A 9,765-nucleotide genomic window follows, 5' to 3' on the forward strand; every position below is an offset into this window, starting at 1 on the left:
CAGGATCAGGCACATCCTCTCCCACTGAGGCCAGACAAGAACTGCCTTGTCTGAAAAAGCTTTTGAAATATTGATGTAAAAATCCTAATATATTTTATTTTGTATCTGCCAAGTCAAACCATGTGAAACCTGTGTTTGTTGGTAGGCAAGTTGATACTGTATAATAGAATCAGTGACTGTATAAAATGCTCTGATGATCCCAACTCTAGATCCGATGAATACTATTCCCAGGGGTGGATTTAGAAGTAGGCAGGAAAAAACAAAAGAGCTAGCAGGTGAGTCTCTCTTTGAAGAATCTCTGTTATGAGGAAACATGAAGGAGGTGGAGTCCTCCCTCCTGGCAAAGTGCTCATCACTGACAGCCAGGGCCTCCCCTCCCAGGAGGAGAACACCCAGTTCCCCAAATACTGAAAGATCCCATTAGCTGCCTCTGCCATCAAGGCTTTCTCTTCAGTTCACTTCAGGAACCCTGCAAATCTAGAGGTGATTAAACCCATGTTCTGTCAATCATTCCTTGTTTCTTAAAACCAGAGTTATTAAATTAAAATGAAGGAGATTGAAGCCAGGTACAGATCACTGCTAAGCTACCAGAGAATTATTTCCCAAATTCACAATTCCATCCTTGTTTCCTGACCATTCAGTTCACTTGTCACAGACAGAGAACTAACTATTCGTTCTTTCTAGAAAGGAAAAGGATTAGATGAGAAAAGCTGTAAACTGTCCAATCCTGTTCATTGGTCAGCCACACTCAAATCTGAACTCATATCACAGGTACTGACAGAAGAGATAAAAAGCATTTACTAGAACAACAATATCCCTGGAAACAAAAGAACATTTCTAAACATCAATGTTAGTTTTCTGTTTTTCTACACATTGAGCTCCTTCATGGTTTTAGTGGTTAATTAATAGCTATGGTATCTTATAACTCCCCAGCTTTCATGATGATCTTCCATTTAATACTCCATTGATTTGATTTCTTTGTTGGCTCTCTGTGATTTTCTCTCTTTTCTCTCTCTCTTTCTCTCTCTCTCTCTTTCTTTCTCTCTCTCTCCCTCCCTCCCCCCATCTCTCTCACACACAATTATATGTATCAATAGTCAAATAGATAATGGTGATAAAAATTAGTATGCTGGTTTTGATTTCTGTTGCTATGAGAAGACACTAAGTCAATGTGGACAGGCAAGTGTTTATTCAGCTTACATGCACTATCACAGACCACTGGGAAGGAAAGTGAGAGTTGGAATGTGGAAAGAGAACTGAAGCAGGGGCTATGCAAGAATGTTGCTTACTGATCTCTTGTCACAAAGTCTCCTAGGCTTACTTCCACACAACCCTAGACACCTGCCCAGGGGTAGTATTGTCCATAGTAAGTGGCTTTTCCCCATCAATCATTAATCAAGAAAATTCCCCGTAGACTTACCCATAGACAATCTGACGAAGACAATCTCTCAATTAAGGTTCCATTTTCTTCCCCAGATGAGTGTAGCATATGTTATGTAGGTTAAAACAAAAAACAAAAATATTCCAAACCAAACTAAGCCAAATCAAAAAGCCTTTCAAGTGAAAAGGTCTTCCTTCAACTTGAGTGTGACTTGCAGTTTTCAACCGTAAAACAGACTATAATGTCATAGCCTTTCAGCTTTCCCCTTCAGTACATAACTTAATACACTACTGGGGATAACCGCTGCTTCATTGTCAAATAGGATTGTTATAGTTTAGTTTTCCCATAATACTGTAATGGAAGAACTCTGAGCACATTTACGATAGATTAGGCTAATGAAATCCAGTAAGTTAGAAGTATTAAGTGCATTTTTGGTGGTAAAGTATGCATAACAAAATTACTAGCCTTTATAAGTGGAGAATTAAGTGACATTTATCTGTACACTGTTATATAATCTACCACTTTCTACCTTCGGTATTTTTATTAATTCTTTTGAGAATTTCATACAATATGCTTTGGTCAAATTCTTCTCTTCTTCCAAATCATCCAGCATTCTACCCACTTCTTCACCCATCTACCTTCATTCCCACCACCCTATGTCTTTTTTAAGCTAATTGAGTCCAATTGCTTTTAGAAATGGGACCTGTCCTGGAGTGTAAGTTGTATAATAAAAACTAACTTTCCTTCTCCCAACAGCTATCATACATGAACAGTTATTGAGGTATGGATGGGAATTCCCTTTCCCTCCCCCTGCCTTCATGCTGAGATTCTGTCTGGCTTGAATTGGTACAGATGTTGTACATGCTGTCACAATGTCTGTCTGTTCATATGCTCATCTGCCCTGTTGTGTCTGGAAAGCATTGTTTGCTTAAAGTCATTTAGAACGTCTGGATTTTACCATCTTTGTCCCCACTCTTTTACATAAATCTCTGAGCATTAAGGGTGTGGTGTGGTACAGACATCTCATTTATGCCTGAACATTCAGAGTCTCTTATTCTCTGCAGCTTGTCCAGTTGTCAGTCCCTTCATTGATTGTCCACTGGTGGCTGGGGGGGGGGAGGGGGGAAGCTTCTCTCATGAGGGTTGATCAATGCACTAATAAATGGTATAGTGAGACATCATCAGGAATTATTCTAATGTCATATAATCAAGCAGAAGGATAGTAGCAGGTTCTTTTCTAGGGCCCATAATCTGTATCATCAGAGGTTCTTGACTTCCTGACAGTATTTCTATGTGTTACACTTTTTGAAGTAAAGTAGTTTCAACTTTTAAGGATTTCTTGGGACCCCAACAATTAATAGTTGAGGAGTAACATTTCATAATAGATCTTTGATGACAAAATAAAGCACTTATTTTCTTCTTAATTTTTCTCATATAATGATATTATTTTCTCTATATATTTTCTATTTTGGCACTTCTTTGGGAAAGACACCAACCAGAATACAGCCTTTACTTAACTTCTTATCTAGAATACTTAATTAACAATCCACCTCACTCCCTCTTTAAGAATTCCTTTCTGTTTACATGGAAAGACTTAGAATGAGAGATAAGAATCTATTAGTATCCAAGAATAGAATGAATTGTTTGTTTAGTGAATATATAGACTACTATTTATAGATGTAATTATTGCTGTTATTAGATTAGGGTTAAGAAAACAGGGAACACTGTCTAATTTTTATGCATTAAGTATTACATGTAGAGTTGCAATGCATTGCTTTTAAATACAGCATCCAACTTCTCTCCAGTTATTACTGCTAGAATCTCATCTTGCAAAAAATTTATAAATTCCAGTGATTCCTAGGATTTATTCCTATAATCTAGACATAAAGGTTTGAGGAGCTATCCTCTTTAAGACAAACAATAACCAAAAGCATAAAACATTAACTCGGGAGCAATACATAAGTAGTGAATTGTGGTAAAAGAAACTGTATAGTAGACTGGAGAGATGGCTCAGTGGTTAGGAGTACTGACTGCTCTTCTAGAGGTCCTGAGTTCAAATCCCAGCAACCAAATGGCAGTTCACAACCCTCTGTAGTGAGATCTGATGCCCTCTTCTGGTGTGACTGAAGACAGCTACAGTGTACTTATAATAAATACATGAATAAATAAATCTTGAAAAAAAGAAACTGTATTGTGTGTGTGTTATGTGTGTGTGTGTGTGTGTATGTGTGTGCTGTTAGCAAGAATAAAAACACAGTTACAAACAATATTAGGGTACCTGTAGAGCAGTTAGGAGCACTGACTGCTCATATAATTTTGTTACTTTTTACAGGGAATTGTAGTTTGTTGTGGTCCTATAACTTTCCTGAGGTCATTCAATTCATACATAGTTGTGTTTATACCTGGCATCATTCAATCAAGACAAAACCCCCAGAATACATCCTGCTAAGCACTATGGTCATCCTTATTATCTTTTACTACACTGAGAATCCACTGTAACTGGTTTTATATAAATAGTTATAAAACATTTGGAAATAATATACTTGGCATCTGAGAATCCGTGTATGCTGGGTCCGGCATGGCTTAATAAGGGAGGTACCTGCCCCCGCAGCCGTTGATCCCAGCCTGTGCTGATGGTGGCTGTTTCCCTGAAGCTGATCTGCTGTTTCTTTTATTCTACTTTCAATCTCTCTTTCTAGGGACTATACTTTCCCCCATTTCACTCCATAATACATGAAACAAATGCAGTTCTCAGGAATTGTCATAAGCCTGTGGGGTGTGAGACCTTGAGAAGCATCCTGGTTTCTGGTTGAGCTAGGTCTGAAATCCCAGTGACCCTGCAGGTGACCCTGTAAGGAACAGTAGTTGTTTTGCCACACTCCTGTACACCAGGCTGCTGACACGAGGCAGCAGCTCTCCATAAGCCTGTGACAACTAGTCACATAAGGGTAACGCCCAAGCCCCTCTACAGGAAGAGGACATGATGTCAGATCATGTAGCCTCAAGAGAAATCTCCATTTTAATGAGGTACCTAATGGCCTGGAAGCTTAGCCAATAAAATCCCCTTCCTAGACACTCCTCCCTGCAAAAGGTATTTAACCTCAGGCAAGTCTTGAGAAAGTGGGGTACGGTTTTTCTCATCACAACTCTCCACCATGACAATAAATGCCTGAAAACCATGGGCTGCCTCTTTTCACCTGGCTCCACCATGGGGAGCAATTGAACAGGCCTTCCTCTGAAAAGCCACTTCAAATCTCCCACAGAAGATCTCTCAACGCTCCCAGCCATGGCCTCCGGCAAGCCAAGCTGCCCACTGGGCAGTCCAAGGACTCTTCTCCCCAGGGAGCTATCCAGAGCTTCCCTGTTTTCCCCTTCGGTCCTGGGCTAGATCCAGCCCCACGGGGCCCCCACTCTGTTCTCAGCTCTTCAGTGGCTCCCAGTGGGATCTGGGTGCCCAAGAGTCTGAGAGCCAGCAGGTCCTGGCCTCCCTGCAGGCTCTGGAACCCCAGAGCCGGGCTCTGGCAGTCCCTGGGAACTTCAGACTGTGCTCCCCCCCAGTCCAGAACAGGGTCCCATGGCTTCCCATAGCTTGATACCCGCCTGGTGCAGCTGTGGGGAAAGCCTAGTCAAAACTCACATGCCTGCCTCTCCAGCAGCCAGAGCAGGACACACAACCCACAGGGGAGGACAAGTCAGAGGCCTTCTCCTTAGCCTTTAGGGCCATGGGGAAAAAAATCTGGAAACTATAACCACAGAGGCCATAAAAGCCTACATGGTCCTTTGTAGAAACTGATCATTGTACGACTTGGCCTTAAACTTGGAATTATTAGGAGATACATGTACCCTTCGGTCCAACGATTGCTGCATTAATTAGCGAGGGTGGACTTGAGGACATCAAGGATAAAGTTGTCTCTAGAAGAAAAGGCAGGGACAGGAAAAGAAGAAATCTATAAAAACCAGGCAAATGATAGATTGGTTTATCTTGTGGGAAAAAGGTTTGTATGTTATCTAGAACCAAATAGAATTAAAAAGAGAATGAATGCCTGAGGCTATGGAATTGCTAGAATGAAAAAACAAAGACGAGTTTAAGAGATGGTGTACAAGCATATAAAAGTTAGTACTTCATTCTAGTTACTTCAGGAATTGGAGATGACAATGCCTAGAGAAATATTAGCGAGAGCTAGCTGCCTTACATAGATTTTAAAACTTTGTAAGAAAGCATTTTAACCTTACTAGTCTGTCGTCTTTCTATTCTTACACAAATATAATGACTAATGATTGCTGTCTGCTGTACTAGGAAAGCCCAAGAACTGTGCCCAGCTACCTGTGAAGAACAGGCTGTGTAAGAACTACGTGCTTTCGCTTTGTGATTAGTTTCTATTTTAAGGAAGCAGGGTTTGGAACTAATGATCCGAGATTCATAAAATTTATGTCAATTTAAGGATTTAAAAAATAATTAACAATGTTCAAAGCCTTGATGTAGCTTTAGTAAATAAAAGACTGGGTTCAGGCTCTCTGGTCAGAAGAAGGCAAAGGAATGGGAAGGAAGGCGAAAGAATGAGAATAGCGAAAAATGAAGAAAGAAGAAGGCAGAATGATGAGAATCCTTGGACAAAGACAGACACTTGAACTGAGAGTTGCATCCACTACTGACTCAGAGGCATTATTGAATCGGCACAGTTCCCATTACCCTCTTTCTCAGGACCCTCTTCACACTGAGGCAGGGACCTCAGCTAGTGGTACCTGAATAGGAAGGAACATGAAGTAAAGGAAGATAAGTATATATTTAGCATAGGTACAGTGTCTTTCGTTCTCAGCATCCTTTAGTGACAGTTAATCATGCACATGATGTGCTTTGTAAAAATTGTGGTCTTCTTCTTATTATCTTATATTATCTTTCCTCCTTTCTTTTAAAAAAGTAGAATTAATGGGAAAAATAGAATTTAATACAATCCTGAAAATTAAATTTTGCTTTATAATAACAAGTTTCTATAAATAATAGTTTATTTGGTCTCAGTTACTTTTAGAAAGAAGGTTAAGTGTTTGGTGCACAACTATGATTCAAGAACTCAGAAGGCTGAAGAAGGGAAATCATAAGTCTGTGAACAATTTGGGGCTGTGCAGTGTGAGTCAGTGAGATATTATCTCAAAATTTAATTGAAGAAAAATCTAAACTTAAATGTTTCTGTGGCCAGTGACAGATAATACCCGTATGGCTCATATGAATTCACTATAAAACTCATTTATAGAGTTTGAGGTTTTAAGAATGAGGGCCTGGAATTAGGGATTAGTGCCTGTTTAAAATAAACTACCTGGTGGTTGCAGGTTCTCCTTCAAGACATGTGACTTCACTAGCCCTGGGGTATGGTGTCCTCCAGTTTCAAGGCTGATTACAGAGATGTTGGGTACAATCAAGGTAGAGGTACCACTACAGCACCTTTATGGTTGTCTTACCATGCTGGTAGTAATTGCTGTAGTCCATAGGCATCATACCTGTGTAGGACTTTTGGTTGTTTTCCTTTTTTTGAACCTTCTAGTACCATGAAAGCTAATCCTCATGGAGAAGACATTCAGTTCAGTTTCAATGCAGAGGTGTACAGACCCTGTTTTTAAAGTGTGTGACATCTTCAATAATAGGAACATAATTTCCACCCCCTGGGGCAACCAAGGGTGGTATCAGTAGACTATAATGTTTTGAGCATCTTTCGGACAACCTGGACCAATGACATAAAAGAGGGCATGCTGTAGCTTTTGTTAGATGTGCTTTGGATTTTGTAGGAACCATTGTCAACCCAGATGGGAAATTTTCATTTAAATTGTGTATGTATATTTAAAGATATTTAAATACTTACATGTATTATGTGTATTTTTAGGTAAATAGTAGTGTTATTTCTTATGACTTTTTCAAACATTTTTACTAAGATCTACAACTCGGCATTTTAAAAATACTTTTATTGATTCTTTTTGAGTCTCACATCATGTGTTCCAGTCCCACTCATTTCCCCATCCCCTCATATCTACCATTTGCCCTTTCAACCTCCCTCCAAAATAAAACACAAACAACAACAACAACAACAACCCAAACAGAAACAAAACATAGAAAACATCGCATAGTGGATGCTGTAGTATGTCATAGTCTGTCCTACTGTATATCCCTCTGTCCATGCATCGTCACTTGCAAATGTTTATTGCAAAGAGTCCAATGGTCTGGTCAGAGATCTCTGGCTTCTGTGACTTTATCAATATTGGATCCTCATTGGGAATCCTCGCAGTTATCCTGTTGTTGCCCTGTTTCATGGAGACCCTGCAGCTCCCTTTCAGCTGCACTGGCCCTGCACATCCCAACCATTTACAGATGATATAAACTTTGGGGTCGCACATCTTAGAGCCCTAAATATGGTCCTGGGTGGTAGCAGAGCTGGTCATACCACTGTTTGAGTACTGAAAACCGAAGCAGATTTTTTTTCTGAAAAAAAATTCAGTTAACTGGAAGGAATTATTTCTTAAATAGTTAATTATAGGAGGCAAAATATTGTTTTTTGTAATTTCTTCCTCCTTCTTTCTCTCCCCATCTCTTTAATTTTTGTTTAATACAGTTTATATCATCTTATAGATGCACATGTCCCTCAACACACAGCTACTTAGTCATCTAACATGCTTAAGTGAAATTAAAATTAATACAGACATTATTTTCATAAGCTGGGTTTGGTTATTTGAAATGAGTTTTTCTGTGTGTTATTAGTTTCTTTCATTATTAAATCCTTATTGTAAAAACCACATGATTGAAGAAAGCATTTTCTAGAAAGTAATTTAACATTTTCTTGCCTGAAATTCTATTTTGAGGAAATGGAGTGCCAACTTTAAATAGCATTGAAATGGAAGATCCAGAACCAGTTAAAAGTGTAAAACTATACATGTTTTTCTTTTTCTCTTGGGAAAACTGAAATTATTATATGAAGAAAAGTAATAAAAATGTATACTAGATAATTTAAGTACTCTTTATATGTTAATAAGATATTCTTTGATTTATTATTTTTATCTAGTATGCATATATTTTGTTACAGAGCAATATGTGACCACAGAATAACTGATAAACAGAATGGTTATTTTATTTTTTTAATTTTAAACTTATTTGACCATTTTAAACATTTATGTAATAAAGTTAAATATTTTAAATCTGAGTAATTTTTCTCATAATGTGTTTTTAATTCTATTTACTGGGAAAAGGAAAAACAAATTGTTTAAACAGATAAATATCTACACTATTGATCAACACTCCTAAATTGAAAAATAATATCCTGTATTTATATAATTTTTTTATTTATAACATTTGTGAATTATTAAACCATATAAATGTCAGTCTTATGTATATATGTGCATGTATATACAAATGTATACAATATGTATATGCAGAAAGTATATTTTAAACAAAGGTTATTCTGTTAATGACAGGGCTATATTTTAACAAACCTATAATTAATTGAAATGATCACATGTTAATAATATATTTAATGATCATGATGTCTGCAAAGCAGTGCAGTGTGAGTTTGCATTTCTAATCCTCGTGATCTCACAGGGAGCTGTGCCTCGTGGCTCAATATCTTTGCAGAATTTCCTACATCTTGCTAGCATGCAAAACCAGAAAAATGAAAAATCTAAAATTAGACCCCTAAAGGATGTGTTCCATCTTCTCACTACCCTGAAGTTGAAAAACCATAAGTTAAGCCATTGCAAATCAGGGTCATGCATCTTTTTTATCTTCATAATAGGTTAAGATTAGAATGCTTCATTGCCATGTCAAGGTCAGGAAGATTAAAGATCAATATGGCTGAGTGATTGGCCTCCAGCTTGTAGGCAGTAATTAGAAGAGCTGCTTTGGAAATCAAGACTCTGAAGTCTTCTTCTACCATGCATTTGTGCGCCTATTAAACAGAACAGTTGAATCCATCCAAAGTTATTGTTCTAGGGAGACTTTCAAAACTTTAAAACAAAACAAAACTCAAACTGTCAACAACAGACAAAAGAAATCATTCCATATAAGTCTCATTTGGTGAACTGATTAGTTTTCCTGGATAAAAGAATGTGGTTTTTTACAGGAGCATTGGTGATCCAAGCAGTTCTCTGTTCCTGAAAGCCTCGCTACAGCATGGGACATAATTCAGGAATGATCCACTAGTGGGGTTCATTGTGCAATTCACAGGCAGCTTCATTGAAGATTCTCTTCTATTGCAGCAAAGGTTTAATCTTTATGTAACTCTGTGGAGCAGTTCAAAAGTGATCAGCACTCTGTTTTGTGAGCTTCTTGAGTCTCAGAAGATATTCTTTTCTTCCAGGAGAAAATATTTTAATTTGGAGGACATGAATATATCACATACCATTATCTT

Source organism: Apodemus sylvaticus, chromosome 13, assembly GCF_947179515.1.
Source record: "Apodemus sylvaticus chromosome 13, mApoSyl1.1, whole genome shotgun sequence".
Lineage (NCBI taxonomy): Eukaryota > Metazoa > Chordata > Mammalia > Rodentia > Muridae > Apodemus > Apodemus sylvaticus.